Here is a 21,789-nt window from a genome sequence, read left to right on the forward strand (position 1 = left end):
TCCTGTGTCTCCAGCTGCCAATTTTGGACTTGCCAGGCCATACAATCACTTGAACCCAATTCTCTAAACTCAATTGGGCTGCCATCACAAAATTCCAGAAGCTGCGGGGCTAAACCACAGAAATTTATGTTCTCACAGTTCTGGTGACTAGGAAGTCCAAAATCACGGTGCCAGAAAATTCACTTTCTGGTGAGGGCTCTCTTCCTGGCTTATGGACAGACCCCTTCCTGCTGTGTGCTCCCAAGGCAGAGAGTGGCAGAGAGAGGGGTGAGACTTACTGAGAGAGAGAGAGAGAGAGATGGAGCTCTCCGGTGTCTGGTCTTACAAGGACACTAACCTTATTAGATCCAGGCCCTCCCCCTTCTGACCTCATTTAACCTTACTTACCCCCTTACAGGCCTATCTCCAAATGCAGTCATGTTGGGGGTCAGGGCTGACGGGCAGGTCCCGTGTGAATTTGGGGGGACCTGATCCAGGTCACAGCAAATCTCTTTCTACCCATGTGCACATCCGACTGGTTCTGTTTCTCTGGAGAACCCTGATTAATAGAGGTAAGACAAGACTTTCTAAAAAAACTAACTCCAGCACTGTTTGTTACAGACAACTGAGCGCACACAAAAATGGTCACCTGGGTTCCTGTCCCCTCCACAGCTTCACATATCACCTACAGGCAGCCGACTCCCACCCCATCTCCAGTGCTGTTTACAGCAGATGGAAAGAGTGCAGTGGTTAAGGGCACAGACACCAGGGCCGCTAGCCAGGGTCTGCAGGACTGTGTGACCTTGGGTAGATTATTAACCCTCTCTGTGCTTCATTCCAACTATAACTCAGGGCGATGACAGGAGATACAGCATAGCAAGTGCTTAGGGTCATGTCTATGGACATATGGTTTTTAAGTGAATGGACTTTATTTAGAGCAGTTGTAGCTTTACAGAAATTTGAGCAGATAGTACAAAGAGTTCCCATATATCTCCTCTCCCCTTAAGATCTTCATCATTTCCAGGGGCACCTGGCTGGCTCAGTGGAAAGAGCATGCAACTCTAGATCTCGGGGTTGTAAGTTCAAGCCCCACATTGGGTATAGAGATTCCTTAAAAAAAAAAAAAAAATCTCCATAGTTTCCAGTTTTCCCTATTATTAACGTCTTGCTTTAGTGTGGAACATTTCTCTCTCTCTCTCTCTCCCTCTTTCTCTCTCTAAAATAAATAAATAAATCTTAAAAAAAAAGACATAAAAAAAGGGGTGCCTGGGTAGCACAGTCGGTTAAGCATCTGACTCTTGGTTTTGGCTCAGGTCATGATCTCAGGGTCATGGGATCAAGCCCTGTGTCAGGCTCCACACTCAGCGTGGAGTCTGCTTGGGATTCTCTCTCTCCCTCTCCCACTGCCCCTCCTCCTGCTCATGCACATGCTCTCTCTCTCTCAAATAAAGAAAGAAATCTTAAGAAAAAAGACATAGTATGGAACATTGGTTATCACTGAAATTTACTACAATTGAACTAATTTTGATATGTTACTATTAAATAAAGTTCACAGTTTACATTAGTTTTCACTCTTGATGTTGTACATTTTTTAAAAATAAGCTTTAAGGGCGCCTGGGTGGCTCAGTCAGTTAAGTGTCTGCCTTCAGCTCAGGTCAGGATCCCAGAGTCCTGAGATCAAGCTCTGTGTCGGGCTCCTTGCTCAGTAGGGAGCCTGTTTCTCCCTCTCCCTTGCTGCTCCTCCTGCTTGTGCTCTCTCTGTCAAATAAATAAATAAATATTTTAAAAAAATAAAATAAATTAAATAAGCTTTCTTTTTTTAGACCAGCTTTAGGTTCACAGCAAAATTGAGAAGGTATAGAGATTTCCTATATACCTCCTGCCCCCCATGATCAACATCCCCCACCAGAACGGTATCTGTTGTAATTGACAAGCCTACATTCATACACCATTATCACCCAAAGTCCACAGTTTGCATTAGGGTTCACTCTTGGTGCTGTCCTTTATAGAAATTTAGACAAATGTGGAAGGACATGTATCCATCATTACAGTCTCATACAGAGTATTTTTACTGCCCTAAAAATCCCCTGTGCTCCACCAATTCATCCTTCCCCACTCCCATTAACCCCTGGAAACCACTGATCCTTTTACTGTCTCCGGTTTTGCCTTTTCCAGAATGTCACAGAGTTGGAATCATACAGTATGTAGTCTTTACAGACCAGCTTCTTTCACTTAGCAATGTGCATTTAAGGTTCTGCCATGTCTTTCTGTAGTTTGATAGCTCATCTCTTTTTAGTGCTAGTATTTCTGGATGGACCACAATTTGCTTATCCATTCACTTCGTTCAAAACTTGGTGGCTTTCAAGTTTTGGCAATTATGACTAAAGCTGCTATAACATTCTCGTACAAGTTTTTGTGTGGACATAGTTTTTTGTTTTTTTTTTTTTTAAGATTTAATTAATTAATTAATAATTTAGAGAGTGAGTAGAGGAAGTTGCAGAGGGAGAGGGAGAGAGAGAATCTTAAGCAGACTCCATGCCAAGCCCAGAGCCCAATGCAGGGCTCAAGCCCATGACCCCAAGATCATGACCTGAGCCGAAATCAAGAGCCAGATGCTCAGCCGACCGAGCCACCCAGGTGCCCCCATGTGTGAACACAGTTTTTAACTCATTTGCATAAATACCAAGGAGCACGATTGCTGGATCATATGATAAGAGTAAGTTTAGCTTTGTAAGAAATTACCAAACTGTCTTCCAAAGTGGTTGTACCATTCTGCATTCCCATAATATTTTAATTTACATATACATGGCCTAAAATAGTACATGGTCCTCAGGAAGTGCTATATAAGTGTTAGCTATTATTGCTGATATTCCTATTGGTCCCTTAACACAGGCTTCCTTTAGCATATAGTACCCTTTGACTTGCTAACAAGCTCATCTCTTCAACACCTTTTAAAAAAAGGATTCTCGGGGGAGCCTGGGGGGCTCAGTTGTTAAGTGTCTGCCTTTGGCTTGGGTCCTGATCCCAGGGTCCTGGGATCGAGCCCCGCATCAGGCTCCTTGCTCCGTGGGAAGCCTGTTTCTCCCTCTCTCACTCCCCCTGCCTGTGTTCCCTCTCTCGCTGTGTCTCTCTCTGTCAAATAAATAAATAAAATCTTTTTTAAAAATAATAAAAGGGGGTAGATCTCCCTTGCTGGATTGCTGCTCCTCCCAGTCACTAGACCAGAGCAGAGCTTGAGAGACACTGCTGTCCCCCAACCCCTACCCCCGATGTGTGATCCAGGACAAGTTTCTTTTCTTTTCTTTTTTTTTTTAAGATTTTATTTATTCGACAGAGAGATAGAGCCAGGGAGCACAAGCGGACAGAATGGCAGAGGGATAGGGAGAAGAAGGCTCTGCACTGAGCAGGGAGCCCGACTCGGGGCTCAATCCCAGGACCCTGGGACCATGAGCCGAGCGGAAGGCAGACGCCTAATGACTGAGCCACCCAGGCACCCCCCAGGACAAGTTTCTTAACCTCACGGCTCAGTTGCCTCACCTGGGAAAAGGACAGTGGGACGATCATAGCCGGAATCTCATCAGGTTGTAGAGAGGATTTCATCCCGGAACCCAGTGGTCCCTGGGGCGCAGCGACAGCATCACTTGGGAGCTTGCTATCAATGCAGGTTCTCAAGCCCTGCCCCAGATCTGCAAAATTAGATGCTCTGTGGGTGTGGCCCAGCCATCTGAGTGTTAGTAGGCCCTCCAGGGGATTCTGATAGCCACACTAAAAATGTGGATTCTAGCACACACTTAAATCTGGAGGTAAAAAAAAAAAAGGTAATTTTAATCACGTGGTCACAATAGCTAGGAATTCCTTGTTGGAAGGACCCTGCCTTTCTCCGAGATCTGGCAAGGAGGCAGGATAAGTTGGGGAATCTGTGGTCTTGCTCCACTGAAATCACTGCTTCCTCGGTTGTTCACAGATTCTTCCAGATGGTAGGACTAACACTGGGTACTTTTTATAAAAAATAAATTCCAGGGCTCCACCTGAGAAGGTCTCAGAACCTCCAGGAGATTCTCCAGGCTTGTGTTTGGAACAGCTCCCTTGCCAGGGTGCCTACTTGGTGAAGGTAGGAAGCACTGCACAGGCAAATTCTTTGCTGATTTCTCTAGAACATAACCTCTGTCAGGGCAGAGGAGTTGTGCAATACATATGAATAAATCAAGTAACGAATTAAGTTGTTTTTGTTGAATTGTCTTGCTCCCCAGTGTGACTGTAGCTCCCAGAGGGGAGCACCTCTTTCCTTTTTTATTTTTTAAATTAATTTTAATTTTTTTGAGGGGCGGAGGGGCAGAAGGTGAGAGGGAGAGAGGCCCCACACACAGCAGGGAGCCAGATGCGGGGCTCCATCTCACAACTCCAAGATCATGACCTGAGCCGAAATCAAGAGTCAGACGCTTAAACGACTCAGCCACTCAGGTCCCCCGCTTTCCTTTTTAATTTTCTTCTAGCAACTCCGTATTTATGATTATCACAGAGAAGGGACCCAACATATCTCACGAGATCACTAATAAGCAGATGCACCTACTCGTGTATTCATCTGCCCAAATTCATATAAGCGCTGACAATCAGGTGAAGTTAAATAAGCAGACATTCTACACAGCTCGTGGTACAAAAGCCGGGTACTGAGTTCTACAGACTGCAGAGCACCATGCGTGCGTGATTCCTACAGACCATGAGGGAGAGTGACGCAACCAGAAGTTCAAATGTTTCAAGCTGCGAGATTGATGCACTGACCAGATCCCACTGCTGCTTCTGCTGATTCTTCATGGGTGAAAACCCAGAAGGGCCACATGAAATATGATTTCATACACACACACACATACACGCTCACTCACAAAAGCAGGAAAGCCCAAACAGGCCCAAATGAATATAGAAAGCCACTGAGCCCAAGTTTTCCTTTAAACATTGTCCTAAGCACTTTGCTGGCTTCCCTGGATGGCAGCTTAAAACAACCGGAAAAATGCAAGTAAGTGATCGGCAGCTTTGCTTTGTTTAATCTAACGGTATTATGTTTGTTTATTAGAATTTTCATCCCAAAGATCTGTAAGATCTTCATATATATTTTAAAAAATTCTTTAGGGATGCCTGGGTGGCTCAATTAGTTAAGTGTCTGCCTTCGGCTCAGGTCACAATCCCAGGGTCCTGGCATCAAGCCCCCCATCAGGGTCCCTGCTCAGCAGACAGCCTGCTTCTCCCTCTCCCTCTGCTGCTCTCCCCTGCTTGTGCTCTCTCTCTCTGACAAATAAATAAATAATATCTTTGAAAAAAATTCTTTGAAGACGACTTACACTGCAGTAGAAGCCAAATGCTTATATCATAACCAAAGCATACAATACTGTTTGGATTGATTAATTATCTGCATATTGATTTAAGTTTTTTTAACTGAAGTATAGTTGACATACAATGTTATATTAGTGGATATTAGGTGTACAACATAGTGATTCGACAATTGTATACATTACAATTTGACAATTCTACACGATGCTCACCACAATACGTGTAGTTACCATCTGTCACCACACAACGTCATCACAATATTATTGGCTATGTTCCACTACATAGCTAGAAGTTTGTACCTCAATTTTTTTAAAGTAAACTCTGTGCTCATTGTGGGGACTGAACTCACGACCTCAAGATCAAGAGTTGCACACTCTCAACTAAGTCAGCTAGGCCCCCATAAATTTGTACCCCTTAATCCCCTTCACCTATTTCGCCCATTCCCTCAACACTTTCCCTTCTGGCAACCACCAGTTTGTTCTCCGTATTTATGATTCTGTTTCTGTTTCGTTTGTTTGTTTTTTAAGATTTTTAAAATTTATTTGAGAGAGACAGAGATAATGACAGAGATAGCGAGAGAGCATGAGCAGGGAGGAGAGGGAGAAGCAGGCTCCCTGCAGAGGAGGGAGCCCAATGTGGGGCTCGATCCCAGGACCCTGGGGTCATGACCTGAGTCGAAGACAGATGCTTAATGGACTGAGCCACCCAGGCGCCCCTGTTTTTGTTTTTGTTTTTGTTTGTTTGTTTTCAAGATTCCACATATAATGAAATCAAGTGGTATTTATTTTTCTTGGTCTGACTTAGTTCACTTAGCATAATACCCGTAGGTCCATCCGTGTTGTCACAAATGGCAAGATATCGTTCTTTTTTATGGCTAATATTCATATATTCATATGTGCATATATAATATATATGCCACATCTTCTTTACCCATTTGTCTCCTGATGAACACTTGGTTGCTTCCATATCTTGGCTACTGTAAATAAAGCTGCAATAACCATAGGGGGACAGATATCTTTCTGAGTTTGTGTTTTCATTTTCTTTGGGTAAATACCCAGTAGTGGAATTACTGGATTACATGGTAAATTCTATTTTTAATTTTTTTGAGGAAGCTCCATACTGTTTCTATAGTGGTTGTATAGGTTGGCATTCCCAACAACAGTGCAAGAGGGTTCCCTTTCCTCCATGCCCTCAACACTTGTTATTTCTTGTCTTTTTGACCCTAGCCTTTCTGACAGGTGTGAGGTGATATCTCCTTGTAGTGTTGATTTGCATTTCCCTGATGATGAGTGCTGTTGAGCCTCTTTTCATGTGTCTGTTGGCCATCTGTAAATCTTCCTTGGGAAAATGTCTATCCTGGTCTTCTGCCCATTTTTAATTCATCTGTTTTGCTAATACTGAGTTGTATAAGTTCTTTGCATATTTTGGATATTAACAACTTAACAGATGTCCTTTGCAAATACCTTCTCCCATTCAGTAGGTCGCTTTTTCATTTTGTTGATGGTTTCCTTCATTGTGCAAAAGCATTTTATTTTGGTATAGTCCCAACAGTTTATTTTTGTTTTTGTTTCCCTTACTTAAGACATATCTAGAAAAATGTTGGTAAGGCCGATATCCAAGAGATTATGGTCTATGTGTTTAGGGGTTTTTTGGTTTCAGGTCTCAAATTTAGGTCTTTAATCCATTTTGAGTTTATTTTTGTGTATGGTATAAGGAAGTGGTCCAATTTAATTCTTTTTGTATGTAGTTGTCCCATTTTCCCGACACTATTTATTGAAGAGACTATCTTTTGTCCATTATATATTCCTTAAGTTTTTTAATGGAAAATTTTATTGAGATCATTGTTGATTCTTATGCAGTTGTAGGAAATAATAGACTCCTCACTTTCTCAGTTTCCCCCAATGGTAACTTTTTTTTTTTTAAAGTAAGTAAGCTCTATGTCCAAAGTGGGACTTGAACTCACAACCTCAAGATCAAGAGTCACAAGCTCTACCTGCTGAGCCAGCCATGCGCCCCTGCTTTGTTTGTTTTTGTGGTAAAATACATGTGACATAAAATTTACTGTTTAACGTGTACAATTTAGTAGCATTAAGTACATCTACACTGATGTGTGTAAACATCACCATTATCCATCTCCAGAACTTTTTCATCTTCGCAAACTGAAACTCTGTCCCCATTAAACACTAACTTGCCCACCCTCTCCCCCGGCCCCTGGTAACTGCCATTCTACTTTCTGTCTCTATTAATTTGCTTATTCTTGGTACCTCGTATATGTGGAATCATACAATACTTGTTCTTTTACGTCTGGTTTATTTCACTCAGCATAATGTCCTCAGGGTTCATCCATGTTGGAGCAGGCATCAGAACTTCCTTCCTCTTTGAGGCTGAATAATAGACCATTGTGTGTATTCATCACATTATCTACTCATCTGTTGATGGACACTTGGGTTGCTTCCACGTCTTCTCCATTGGTAAGTAATGCTGCTATGAACATGGGTGTGCAAATATCTGTTTGAGTCCCCAGTGGCAATCTTTTACAAAATGATGTGTAGTATCACAACCAGAATATATATATATATATATATATATATATATGTATGTATATTGCTTGCTATGTTTTTTTCCAGCTTTATTGAAATATATCAGCCAGGATATTGACATTGACACAATTCATTAATCTTATTCAGATTTTCTCAGGCTTACTTGTATCCATTTGTTTGTGTATATGTATTAACTTCCATACTTAATATGTATAAGTTCCATACGATTAATATGTATAAGTTCCATACTAACATGCATAAGTTCCATACGATTTTATTATGTGGGTGGGTTTCCATATCCACTACTGCAGTCAAGATTACAAACAATTCCAACGCCGGTACTATCCCTACTGCTGCCCTTTTAGGACCACCTGTCCCTCCTTCCTCCAACTGCTATTCTGTCCCCATCTGGAAAAAATGTTACCATTTCAAAAATGTTATATAAGTGGAATCAGACATTTTGTAACCTTTTGAAATTGGCTTTTTTTTTTTTTTTTGTATTCAGCATAATTCTCTGGAGATTCATTCATTTGGGTTGTTGCATGAATCAAGGGTTCATTCCCTTTTATTGCCGAGCGGTATTCTATAGTATGGATGGACCATGGTCTGTTTAATCATTTACCCGTGCGAAGGACACCTGCACTGAGTCCAGTTTTTGTCTATTACGTATAAAGCTACTATGAACATTCATGCACAGGTTTCTGTGTGAACATGTTTTCATTTCTTTAGGATAAATGCCAGGAGTGCAATTACTGGGTCATGTGATACTTGTCTGTTTAGTTTCTTCTGAAACTGCCAAATTGTTTTCCAGACAGCCTGTACCATTTTACATCTCCACCTGCAATAAGGTCCACGTGTATTCCGATGTGTTCCAGTTTTTCCACATCCTCACCAGCATTTGGTGTTGTTATTAATTCTCATTTTATTTTATTTTACTTTTTAAAGATTTTATTTATTTAATTGATAGAGAGAAAGAGAGAGAGACGGCAAGAGAGGGAACACAAGCAGGGGGAGTGGGAGAGGGAGAAGCAGGCTTCCCGCCAAGTAGGGAGCCCAATGCAGGGCTCAATCCCAGGACCCTGGAACCATGACCTGAGCCGAAGGCAGTCGCTTAACCGACTGAGCCACCCAGGTGCCCCATTAATTCTCATTTTAGCCATTCTGATAGGTGGTAGTGATTTCTCAGGGTGGTTTTAATTTACATTTCCTTAACGGCTAATGATACTAACTAAACATCTTTTTATGTGCTTATTTTTTTTTAAAGATTTTTATTTATTTATTTAACAGAGATAGAGAGAGAGCACAAGTAGGCAGAGCGGCAGGCAGAGGGAGAGGGAGAAGCAGGCTCTCCGCCGAGCAGGGAGCCCGATGCAGCGCTCGATCCTAGGACCCTGGGATCATGACCCACGCCGAAGGCAGCCACTTAACTGACTGAGCCACCCAGGCGCCCCTTCATGTGCTTATTTGCCATCTGGATATCCTCTGTGGTGAAATGTCTAAATATTTCAAACCTAACCCAAATTTTATGTGATATATATACACATGTCATATGTATACATATGTAAAATTGATGACTTCTGATGGAAGCCCAAAGTACAATAGTTCAAAAAAGTTTAGTAAAGTCAACCTCAAATAAAACATACTATAGCTAGAATAAAACAACAATAAGATTCTGACAAATGTGGGTAGTTAGGTATCCACTGGAAGTGGCATAATTTAGTGAAAGCATAACATTCCATGCTAGTTATTGGCTGAGTTAAAACCAGGGCTGCCTGCAAAAAGAAATATACTGCCCTGGGTTTGTAACTTGGAAGGACTGCTTCCTGTTTTCCACACCACACATCTCACTGCTTGATCTGGGGAAATCTGGGGAAATTGCTTTCTTGCGTGGCTTATTTTTCAGGGCAGTAGGTCATGTTTGAGGAATAAATACATGTTTGGTGAATAAATAAGCAATTTCATGTTCCAAGGAAGGTCTGAACAGATTACTGAAAAATTATTCACTTTACAGCGGCAACTGAAGAAGATGTATACTGGACTTGGTAACCTTTATAATTCAAGTCCTTGATGTTGAGTCAAAAGGTGCATGTCTGTTTTTCTCTGTAACGGTTAATTTTATGTATAAACTTGGCGAGGCCGTGGCACCTCGTTGTTTGGTCAAACACCAGTCTAGATGTTGCTGTGGAGATATTATTTTAGATATGATTAACATTTTTTTTTTTTTTTTAAGATTTTATTTGTTTATTTGACAGAGAGAGAGCACAAGCAGGGGGAGTGGCAGGCAGAGGGAGAGGGAGAAGCAGGCTCCCTGCAGAGCAGGGACCTTGATGTGGGGCTCAATCCTAGGACCCTGGGACCTAGGATCCTAGGACCCTGGGACCATGACCTGAGCCAAAGGCAGATGCTTAACCGGGGCCATCAGGTGCCCTAGTTGAAGGTCTTAAGAGCAATGATTGAGGTTTCCCAGAAAAGAGAACATTCTCAGTGTGCCTGGGTGGCTCAGTTGGTTAAGCATCCGACTCTTGGTTTCAGCTCAGGTCCTACTCTCAGGGTCGTGAGATCAAGCCCTACGTTGGGTTCCATGCTCAGCATGGAGTCTGCTTGAGATTCTCTCTCCTTCTCTCTGCCCCCCCTGCTTGTGCACTCCCTCTAAAATAAATAAATGATCTTAAAAAAAAAAAAAAGAAATTCTCTTTAAGACTGTTGCAAAGAAATCCTCAAGTTTCTAGACTGCTGCCCTGTAGAATTCTGAGTCAAGACTGCAACATCTACTCCTTTCTGAATCCAACCTGTCGGCCATGTGTGTGTATATAAAATACTCTATGTGTATGTTTATACATATATATACACACACATGTCTATATATAAAGACGTTTATGTATACTTATGTATATGTATATGCATACATGTACGGTTTGCAATAGATTACCACTGGAGACTCAAACAGATATTTGCTCACCTATGTTCATAGCAGCCTTTTTTTTTTCTTAAAGATTTTATATATTTATTTGACAGATAGATAGATAGCACAAGTAGGCAGAGTGGCAGGCAGAGGGAGAGGGAGAAGCAGGCTCTCCGCTGAGCAGGGAGCTGGACGTGGGGCTTGATCCCCGGACCCCAGGATCATGACCTGAGCCGAAGGCAGCTGCTTAGCCGACTGAGCCACCCAGGTGCCCCTGTTCATAGCAGCCTTACTTACAATAGACAAGATGTGAAAGCAACCCGATTGTCCATCAACAGCTGAATGGATAATGTGATGTATACATAACAGATTAGATTGTGACTTGCCAGCCCCTACAATTACGTGAGCCAATTCCTCAAAATAATTCTTCCCCCTTCTCTCTCCCTCTTTTATACATACACACACACACACACACACACACACACACACACACACACAGAGGCATACCTTAGAGATGTTGTGAGTTCAGTTCCAGACCACTACAATAAAGTGTGTATCACAGTAAAAAGAGCCAATGGATTTTTTTGTTTCCTAGTACATATAAAAGTATGTTTGTACTATAGTTTAGTCTATTAAGTGTGTAATAGCATTATGTCTAAAAAACTCCAACGTACATACCTTAATTAACACTTTATTGCTAAAAAATGCTAACCATCATCTGGGCTTTCAGTGAATAATTACTGATCACAGAACAAATATAAAAATAATGAAAAAGTTTGAAATATTGTGAGAATTACCGAAATATGACACTGAGACATGAAGTGAGCAAATGTTATTGGAAAAATGATACTGATAGACTTGCTCAGCACAGGGTTGCCACAAACCTTTAACTTATAAAAATGCACTATCTGTGAAGTGCAATAAAAGGAGGTATGCCTATATGTGTATACAACAAAATCAAGAGAACAAATATATACGTATATATATATCTTTATATATATATTATCAGTATCTCTGGAAAACCCTAACATATCCTCTGAGGCACATGAAAAATATAAGAAACTCACACCTAATACTAACAAGAGATTCACAAAGACGTAGACATGAACCTGCAGCCTCTGAGGTTGCTAAAACCAACTGGGAGTTTTATTTTTCCACTCAGGGAGTGAGGCTGCAAACACCTGGTCTCTTATGTGTCTCCTCACATTCACAGCACACCCTTCCCCACACACCTCACACCACGCTTCCCACCTGGGAAGGCAGCAGGGGCAGATAAGGAAGGTGACTTGGCCAAGGACACGTGAGCTGAAGGGTATAGCCTAACAACGTGACTCTAGCCAAGGTCATTCTCCCTACTTGCATCTGAGGTGGGGGTGTAAAACTGAGGCCTCAGGAAGCATCTTGTAACCCAGGGGATGTATGGGTGATAGAGAGAGACACAAAGCTCATGTTCCAGCATGGGGTATCAGGACCGTGGAGAAAAATAAACCTAGAATGAAGGAGGGGACATTGGCAACATCACATGGAGCCACTGGGAGAGGGGGCCATGCAGGGGTCAGGAGCATATGGGCAAAGCTCTAGGGCAGGAACGTGCCAGACTTGAAGAACAGAGAATGAGGAGGCCCATGGTGAAGTGGAATGAGCAGACCAGGGAGGGAGCAAAGGCCTGGTAGCCCCTGGCGATGCCTGACTTTGGCTTTTTTTGTTTGTATATATATTTTAAAGATTTTATTTATTTGACAGAGAGAGAATGAGAGAGCACAATCAGGGGAAGCAGCAGAGGGAGAGGGAGAGGGAGAAGCAGGCTCCCTGCGATCCCAGGGTCCTGAGATCATGACCTCAGCCAAAAGCAGACGCTTAACAGACTGAGCCACCCAGGTGCCCCAGCTCATCTCTTTTTAACACTATTATTCCATTGTCTGGATGGACCGCAGTTTATCTATTCACCTGCTGAAGGACATCTTGGTTGCTTCCAATTTTGACAACTATGAATAAAGCTGTTATAAACATTCCTGTGCAGGTTTTCATGTGGACATAAGTTTTCAGCTCCTTTGAGTAATTATCAAGGTGTGCGAATGCTGTGTCATATAGAAGAGTGTTTCGTTTTACAAGAAACTGCCAAACTATCTTCCAAAGTGGCTGTACTATTTTCCATTCATACCAGCAAAGAATGAGAGTTCTTGTTACTCCATATCTTTGCCGGCATTTGGTGTTTTCCAAGTTGGATTTACCCTATTCTAATAGGTGTGGGGCAGTATGTCATTGGTGCTTTGATTTGCAATTCCTTAATGGCAGTTGAACATCTTTTCATATGCTTATTTGACATCCATAGATTTTTGGTGAGGCTGTCTGTTCAGGTTTGTCCATTTTTTAACTGGGTTGTTCATTTTCTTATTGTGGGAGTTTTAGGACTTTGTATTTTGGATAATAGTCTTCTTTTTTCTAACATTTTATTTTTAAGTAATCCCTACACCAAATGTGCAGCTCCTGGAGCTGGAACTTATAACCGTGAGATCAAGAGTTGTATGCTCTACTGACTGAGCCAGCCAGGCGTGCCTGGATAACAATCTTCTACCAGATGTGTCTTTCCAAATGTTTTCTTCTACTCTGTGGCTCATCTTCTCATTCTCTTGATGGTCTTTGCCTTTTATTCTTAGCAAGATGGGAGCCATTGGAGGTTTTGAGCAAAAGAGGGATGTGATGGAAATTTAACTCCTATTAAATATCCAGTGATGGTGTCTGGGAGGCAGTTTTCTAGAGCTCAAGGGAAAGGTCCAGGCAAGAGATAAACATTTGGGAACCATCAGCATGTCAATTTTTTAAAAAACTTCAGGTGAGGTTCATATAACAAAATTAAACATTTTAAAATGAACAATTCAGTGGTATTTAGTATATTCACAGTGTTGTATAAGCGCTACCTCTAGTTCCAAAATATTTTCATCCTCCCCAAATAAAACCCTGAGCCAATTAAGCAGTTACTCCCTCTCTCCTGCTCCCGCTCCTGGGCCATCTGCTTTCTGTCTGCACGGTTTTGCCTACTCTGGGCATTTGGAACAGACTCCCAATACGTGGCCTTGTGTGTCTCACTGCTTTCACTTAGCGTGGTTTCAAGGCCTATGCACCATGTAGCATGTATTAGGACTTCGTTCCTTTTTGTGGCTGAATATTCCATTGAATGTGTATACCACAGTCTATCCTTTCATCTGTTAATGGATATTTGCACTGTTTCCAACATTTAGCTTTTATAGGGATTTGTTCACATACCTGTTTTCTACTCCTTTGGGTTAAATACCTAGGATGTAGATGGTTTTTTAAGGTCGGCAAGACTGGAAGCTAAGAGGGTGAATGTGATAGGGGACCAAGTCCTGAGGTAGTTCACTATTAAGAGGTCAGTGTGAAGAAGAGGAAGCTATAAAGGAGCCTGGGAAGGAGCAGATGATGGGATGGGAAGAAACCCAGGAGTGTATAGTGCACTGGAAGCCAAGTGAATAGAAGTTTCTAGGGAGGTAATGTCAACTGTTGCCAACAGGTCAAGGAAAGTGAAGAGGAGAACAGACTCCTGCATACAGCAACAGGCCTGTGACCTTGAAAAGAGTCATTTCAGGGGAGTAGGAAAGGCCTGAAAAGAGCAAAGAGAAATTAGAGAAGACCTAAATAAACAGATACACTATGCTTATGGATTGTAAGATTTAATATTGTTAAGAGAACAATTCTCCCCAAATTGGTCTATAGATTCAATGCAATCCCAATCAAAATCCCAGCAGTTTTTGGTAGAAATTGATAAGGTGATTCTAAAATTTACACAGAAATGCAAAGGACCTAGAGTAACCAAAACAATTTTATTAAAAAAGAACAAAGTAGGAGGAATGCCAGATTTCAAGATTTATTATAAAGCTACAGTTATCAAGACAGTGTGGTCTTAGCTCAAGGGTAGACCTATCAATCAATAACAGAATATGGAGTCCAGAATCAGACTCACACTTAAACAGTGAATTGATTTTTGACAAAAGTGCCAAGGTAATTCAGGGTGGGAGCAGACAATTTCAGGACTGGTGCTGGAACAACTAAATATCCCTACAGAAAACAGTGAACTTCAATCTTACCTCATGCCATACACAAAAATTAACTTAAAATGTATCATAGACCTAAGTGCCAAAGGCACCAGTTTTGCTTAAGCTGGGATTCCAATGTACAGCCATGGAGCACTGGTCTATAAAATTGTTCCCAACGGACATCTTGTCCTTAAAGCAGGACTCTTGCTCCTCCCTTGCCACCATTCCCATGTCCCCATTGTCTCACCTGCAGAGAGAGCTGTTCACACTCTCACCTCTCAGGTCTATTCCTTCAGTTTCTATCCATTCTACCTCCAACTTCCTCCAACTTTACTTCTACCACCTTCACTCTAGTGTAGGCCACCGTCCTCTCCACCCTGGGCCATGGCAATGGCCTAAAGGGACTCATCACTTCCTGTCCTTCTCCTTCAGCCCAGGGGCCACCCTGCAGTATGAGCAACTATGGGAATCTCCTGATTAAAGCCTTTTAATTGCTTCCCACTGCGCTCCAGGAAAAGCTAAAGATCCTCACACAGCTGACAAGGCCCTCCCTGCCCAATGTTGCTGACCTCCCTCTCAGCCAAATGGGCCTTTCTGTTCCTACATTCTTTTCTTCACGGTCTTGGCATATCCTGTTTCCTCTACGCAGTGCCCTCCTTCTCCCTGCTCTTGCTCATCCTTTGGGACTTGGCCTAAGTGCCTCTTCCTTTGAAAGAGCTGACTCCTCAACCCCAGGAGTGCCCCATGTTATGATCTCATTGCACCCTGGGCTTTTCTTCCATTGCACTTACATTTTCCTATCACGTATTAGCTGAAAAACATGGGAGACAGTCAACTGAGCTCATGGACAGTCCACACCATGAGCAGGAACACTGTCTGCTCAGTGCACCACTGGAGGCCAGGACCAGCTCAGTGTTTAGCATGTCAAGGACGCTTAAGAAATACTACCTGAGGGAGAGATACTGAGGTTCAGACCCCACTTGCCCATCTACTGTGCGTTACTCAATATTATGAGCTAAGGTTCAGAAAACTTCCAGGTGGCCTGCTTTCAGAGATTCCTCATAACCAGTCTGTGGAGGTGAGTGTAGTTATTGTTTCCAGTGCACAGGTGAAGAGAAGGAAAGTGTAGACCAGTCCAATTTTCCTGGCATCACCCAGCTACTGACCATGGAGTCAGGTTTCAAACCCAGGTCTTTTCTGCCTCCAGCATGAGATCTCACTGTCTACCCTCTACTGCAAGTGGCTCGGAAAGAAGAACGAGCTGATGCAGGTATGATACACACTTAATCTGTTATTATTCTTCCAATAAAAAAATTAAAGTATCATGTATGTAGTGGAGAGCACCACATGATGCATCGTTTATGTAGCTGTAGATGCTGGGAACACTAGTGACTAGAATCGGTTAACAACTTTGCCATTAATTTGAGAGGAGGAAGACAATAAACCCGGGCATCCAAGAAATGTGAAGGAAAAGGAAGCAGTGATCAAAAGGAGGAGAGGCTTGAGGTGGTTTGTCAGCTGGGACCTGAAAATGAGGAAGAGCAGGCCTGAGAGGCAGGAATAAGGACAGCCACAGGCTGTGGGCCCTAACTTAGGGGCGCACTTGTCCACTTGCAGAACTAAAGGATGTGGCACTTTCAAAACACAGAGAAGCGGCCTAGGGGCTCAGGGCCTTCATACTTAGAACAAGGATCTGTCCCTCGCTGCTTTCACCTTTTGACTCAAACATCTTCCTAGTGATGCCTTCTCTGGCTGCCCCATTGAAAATTCCCGCGACTGTCCATGTTTCCATCTCAACACAATATATTTTACTTATTTCTTTTGCCTCTTGCTTGCCTTCCTAGCAGAACTCCACAACGGTTGACATGGTTGTTTTGTCTGTGCGGTGCCACAGCACTTGCGTCTCCGGCTCAGCAGCAGGTCAAAAAAAATTTGCCAAACTAATAGTACTGGGTAAGTACTAACGAAAAGGCGGCCAGGATCGAGGCCCACCTGGCCTTGCCCAAGAGATCCCGCCATCCCCCGACCAGAAATAAATAAAAGCAGCTCCCAGACCCGCCCTTGGTCCAGGGGCCACCTAGTCTCAGCCCCAGTCCAGCCTGCTCGCCTCCCGCCCTTACGCACGGCCTCGGGTCTTCACTTTCGAGTCTCAAGGACCCTCGGCCAACCCTTCCCCGCAGACCCCGCCGCCATTCCACCCCATCCCCCAACCTCCCGTAGCAGCCGCGAGAACCTCCACCGCGACCGCCGCAGTGCGCCCGCTCTGCGCATGCTCGGCAGCGTGGGGACGCAGCGTGAGGACGAAGACCCCGGTGCGCATGAGCAAGACCTTCCCGGACTGAGTGGGGTGGTACATCAGGAGAGCCAGCTCTCTCTCGTCCCGCCCACCTCCCCGAGGCCCCGAGCGGACGCGCACGCGCACTGGGAGCGGAAGGGCGGACGGGCGCGCGCACGAGGCCGGGCGGGCGGCGGAAGCGGGACAAGCCGACTGCGGGGGGGGAAGGGGAGTTGGCGGGTGCGCGCGCAGCGGGGGCGCGGGCGGCGTGGGGGGGCGGCCGAGACGGGCGGGCGCGCGCGAGAGACTTACCCTCACTCGGCGGCGGTGGCGGCGGCGGCTTCTTTGTTTCGTGAGGAGAGGCGAGACGCCCACTCTGCCCCCGGCCCCGCGCGGAGGGGCGGGGGCGGCGCCGGGACGGCGACGGCGCCGGCGGCTCTCGGTAAGGAACGCGGGCCGCGGGGGGAGCGCGGCGCGGGGCTTGGGAGGACGGTTTGAATGGAGCCGGGGCGCCGAGGGGGGAGGGGGCCGCCGGCGCCCAGAGCGGGGCTGGGGTACGGCGGCGCCCGAGGGTCAAGAAGCCTGGCCGGCACCGCGCGCGCGGGGAAGGCCACAGTGTAGCGAGGCCGCGGCGGCTACAGCATCCGCGGGCCGTGGGGTGGGGGCCCGGGCCGCGTGGAGGCCGCGCGCGCGCTCCCGCCGGGGTCGCCGGACAAAGCTCTCCGCCTGCTCGGCGGGCCGGAGTCCCGGCCCCGGGTCGCTGTGCCCGTCGCGGCAGCAACAATAGCAAGGCGTCGGGGCTTTTCAGGCTACGTTGTAACGGGTCCGACCCGAATGTTGTCTTTTTGGGGACGCTGCGGTCGGGGCTCAGTAGGAAAAACCCCAGATGAGTTCACTGTCGCCTGGAAACGAGAATTAGCAGTCTCTTTGGGTTAACCGACCTAAAATTTTATTTAAAAAAATCACGTATTCTAGATTTTCAAAGAAAAGTAAGTAACTCCCCAGTTCCTTGCAAGTGGTGACTTCAAAATGTTTGCCCTGAAGTGGGGAGTCTAGAACAAGTGGGGGAGAACGGGTAGAACTGTTTGCTGTTGAAACCATTGTTTTTGTTTTGCATCCTTTCGCCTCCAGTTGATTTTCCAGATTAAGGCTTTTATTTAAAACGTGGGCCTTTCGGAGAGTGTTTGTTCTGGTCTCGAAGACACCCGTCTTGATTCCCCCTCCCCCCAGTGAATCCTTGGGGAAACTAGGGAATAAGTGCAAGAGCCACTTCCTAGGAATTTGAAACAAGTTTTCAGTTTGAATTGCCAGACCGGAATGGAGTTTGATTCCCTGGGCTGTCTGTCACCTAGCTGTGTGACCTTAGATAAATAGCTTAATCTCTCTGAACTTCTTCGTTTCCTCGTTTGTGAAATGGGAATAATGCCACAAATGGAGTTGGTAAAACCTGTAAAATGGTTCCTGGCAAGTGGAAAGTACCATTGTTACCGGCAGGCCCAATCTCCCCAAATATTTGTTGAGTCCCTACTGGGTGTTAGATGGTTGGTGGTTGGAGGTTGGATGCTCTGAGGAGCCTCTCTAGTCTTGTAGGGGAACAGATGGTAAATGTGGGAACAACTCCCTGTGGCCTATCATGTAATCCTCATTACCCTTCCTGTGAGAGGAACACCGTGGATGCACAGGGGAGCAATGGGAGCCAGAGATCAGGGAGTTGTATGGAAGAGGGGACCTTTTCTCAGACTCAGGGAGGATGTCCAGGCTTGCATGTGACCACCTGGACCAGTCATTGCTCCCCACTGCTACACTCGCATATCACCTTGATCCTTTCCTGTGTAGCAGTTACCCCAGTGTGTAATTACACGTCCATTCTTCTCTGAGGGCCATCAGAGCAGGGGTCATGTCTGCTTGGTCTCCTGGAGTGTACCCTGGGTCTGGCCCATAGTAAGTCTTTAGGGAACATTTGTGGAATGAATGAGGAGACTCCTTGGGGGGATGGAGCAAGTATATGGGTGAAATGCTTGGCACAGGACTGGGCTTGAGTTGTAAGCAATAAGTGTTAGTTGCTCTTGTTGGTTTTTTAACTTTCCAGGCCATTGTCCCCTGGGAATGAGGGTGTGGGGTGGTGGTTGGTATGTGTGGTGGTGAGGACTGCTAATTCTAGAATCAGATCTCCTGAATTCACACCCAGCCTTCTAAATCCTAGCTTGACCTCGAGCAAGCATTTACCAGTAGGTCCCCCCGACTTGTGAAACAGGTATGACAGCGGTGCCTCAGTTGTTGTAAGGGTTGAAAACATAACATGGGAAGCTGTTTAACACACTGTAGTGCCCGGCTTATAGTACGCACTCAATTTATTGGAGTTAATGTTGTTCTTTATACGTATGTATATATTTGTAAGTCAATTATTTAAAGAGTGAAAAACATAATTTGGAGTCATCCTGTATCTCAGGAAGCTCAGGTTTGATGTGCTGGTTATATATATGTTCTAATTCAAAATCAATTCACATATAATTATGACAATAATAAATGCTCCTCCATGTGCCACGTACCTTTGTCATTCCTTTTGGACCCTCAAAACACTGGAGTTAGCTCTAGACTTGTCTTAGCTGTTTGTGGGATGTGGGAGGGATTAGGTGTATTGGGTGAGAACAACATTCTGCCAGTGAAGAAGCTGACATTTAGGGATATTTCTTCACCAACGGCTCTATTCAACCTTCTGGGTTCGAATTCTGGCTTTACCACTTTCCCTCTTGATGCCTTAGAGAAATGGAGGTGACAGTTCCTGGCATTTAGTGAATCCTCAGATGTGTCAACCAATTTTGGCCTCAGTCATTTAGGGTGCCATGGAACAGAGGGACCCATTCACACATGAATGGCGCCCCCCAGCGTTGTGCAAGAAATGGCCCAACCTCACATTACCCATTCGAACAGGTGGGCATTGAGAGCCTACCACGAGCCAGGCCCTGATGGGGGCTGGGGATTCAGCCGGGAACAGGCAGACAGGGCCCCCTGTTCTCATTCGATCATATCCCTCTCCTTAGTTGCAAAGGAGGACAGTAATGGTACCCAACTATGAAGATTGTTGCAAGGTCTAAACAACAATGACAACTGTAAAGTGCTTAGAACGGCGCCTGGCACACAGTGCTGAACAGTTGGTAGCTAGTGTCATTTATTAGGATTCCTACAACATCCTGGCAGGTTGAAATACAGAATATATTTTTGCCTTGCTGTAATAGTTCTTATGTTTTTGAAGTAGTAGCAAAGGAATCAATTCTTCTATTTTGTTTTTAACAATTTAGAAATTGTAAGCTTGCACTTTCACCATAATGCACTGGAAAGAAGGAAATGTGTTTGGTGGCATGGGTTTTGGAAAATATCAAATGTTTGTTTCCCATCTCACATATTTCCTTGTAACTTGTAACATTGATTGGAACAGAGAGAATTGGAATTTTAAAAAAATTACGGGCGCCTGAGTGGCTCAGTCGGTTATGTGTCTGGCTCTTGGTTTCGGCTCCAGTCATGATCTCAGGGTTGTAAGATTGAGCATGGGGCTTTTCTTTTTTTTTTTTAAAGATTTTATTTATTTGACAGAGAGAGACACAGCGAGAGAGGGAACACGAGCAGGTGGAGTGGGAGAGGGAGAAGCAGGCTTCCTGTGGAGCAGGGAGCCTGATATGGGGCTCGATCCCAGGATCCTGGGATCATGACCTGAGCTGAAGGCAGCCGCCCAACCGACTGAGCCACCCAGGCGCCCCAAGCATGGGGCTTTTCGCTCAGCAAGGAGTCTGCCTGAGATTCTCTCTCTCTCTCTCTCTCTCTCCCCCTCTCCCTCTCCCTCTGCCCCCCCAAAACAAACAAGTAAAACCTTTAAAAATAAATAAAAAATTAAAGGCATGTGCAAAACCTATAAAAGGGAAGTAACAGCTGCTGGAATATTGGGGGAAAATGTCTGAGGGGGAACACATCAGAATCGAGTCTGAGGCTAAATGGAGCTGCCATCGCTGTCAACCTTAAGGAGATCATCCCTAAGAAGTATAAGGCTCAGGGGCGCCTTGGGTGGCTCAGTCGTTAAACGTCTGCCTTCGGCTCAGTCATGATCCCAGGGTCCTGGGATCGAGCCCCACATCGGGCTCCCTGCTCAGCGGGAAGCCTGCTTCTCCCTCTCCCACTCCCCCGCTTGTGTTCCCTCTCTTGCGCTCTCTCTCTCTGTCAAATAAATAAATAAAATCTTAAAAAAAAAGTATAAGGCTCATTAATATGATTGGAGTTTTCTGTTAACTGCATGCTGATCATACTAATTTTTCAGGACATGGATTTGATGGGCATGAGAAATTTGGCCACGAGTCATCTTCATGTAAGGGAAAGGCCCTCGAGGGTAGTGCCAGATGTAGCTGGGTTTGCTGGGCAGTTGGATTTCATAGGGGCAGAGAGAACGGAAGGGATGCATTGATTTCCCTCTCAATTCCCTTAGAGAACGGGCTTTCTTTAGAAAACAGGTAACTGTTAGCAGGGCATAAACCAGCCCAGGCCTCTTCCAAGCCTTTGGGACTAGACTGGTACTCCAGTGTTTCCCTTTGGGACTGTTACTTTGTTATAAAGGAGGCATGTCTTTATTTTTGCATGTGGATACTTATTACTGGGAATAGTCTGGGTTTTGCTCAATGTGAAGTTCACCAGCCCAGTGTGAGATAAAAGGAGGATACCCTGTATTTAGTAGCG

General features: G+C 44.7%; 1 protein-coding gene across 2 annotated transcripts in view; it reads left to right on the forward strand.

Moving 5' to 3' along the window:
• The first annotated feature begins 17,342 nt into the window (after nucleotides 1-17,342).
• SMARCA4 (SWI/SNF related, matrix associated, actin dependent regulator of chromatin, subfamily a, member 4) overlaps nucleotides 17,343-21,789 on the forward strand; it is an 88,073-nt gene continuing 83,626 nt past the window's right edge. For both annotated transcript variants that reach the window (XM_032395893.1, XM_032395897.1), the window contains exon 1: nucleotides 17,343-17,512. The gene's annotated coding sequence lies outside the window, so the exon portion shown is untranslated. The remainder of the gene's footprint in view (nucleotides 17,513-21,789) is intronic.

This window comes from Phoca vitulina, unplaced genomic scaffold (genome assembly GCF_004348235.1).
Source record: "Phoca vitulina isolate PV1807 unplaced genomic scaffold, GSC_HSeal_1.0 scaffold89, whole genome shotgun sequence".
NCBI lineage: Eukaryota > Metazoa > Chordata > Mammalia > Carnivora > Phocidae > Phoca > Phoca vitulina.